Source organism: Chrysochloris asiatica, unplaced genomic scaffold (genome assembly GCF_000296735.1).
Source record: "Chrysochloris asiatica unplaced genomic scaffold, ChrAsi1.0 scaffold00129, whole genome shotgun sequence".
Taxonomy (NCBI): domain Eukaryota; kingdom Metazoa; phylum Chordata; class Mammalia; order Afrosoricida; family Chrysochloridae; genus Chrysochloris; species Chrysochloris asiatica.
The window spans coordinates 6,173,593-6,173,998 of NW_006408647.1; positions in this window are offsets into that span (position 1 = coordinate 6,173,593).

Consider the following 406-nt stretch of genomic DNA (forward strand, 5'->3'; position numbering starts at 1 on the left):
AAAGGGACAATACATTCAAAGGGCTAAGGAGTATATTTGAATGAATGAAAGCCCAAATTAGTGACCTTGAAGATAAATCTTTCAATACTAGTAAGCTAGAAGAATAATCAGAAAAATGAATGAAAAGATTGGAAGAAAGTCTAAAATTTACGTGGGATACCATGAAGAGGAATAACTCATGGGCAATAGGCATTCCAGAACAGAAATAGACTATAAAAAACACAGAGAAAATTGTCAAAGACTTGCTGAAAGAAAATGTCAGTAACATCATAAAAGATGAGAAGATAATCATTCAAGAAGCTGAATGAACGCTAAACATGATGGATTCCAAAAGAAAATCACCAAGACATACCATAATCACACTTTCCAAAACCAAAGACAAGTTAAAACTCCTTAGAGCAGCTCA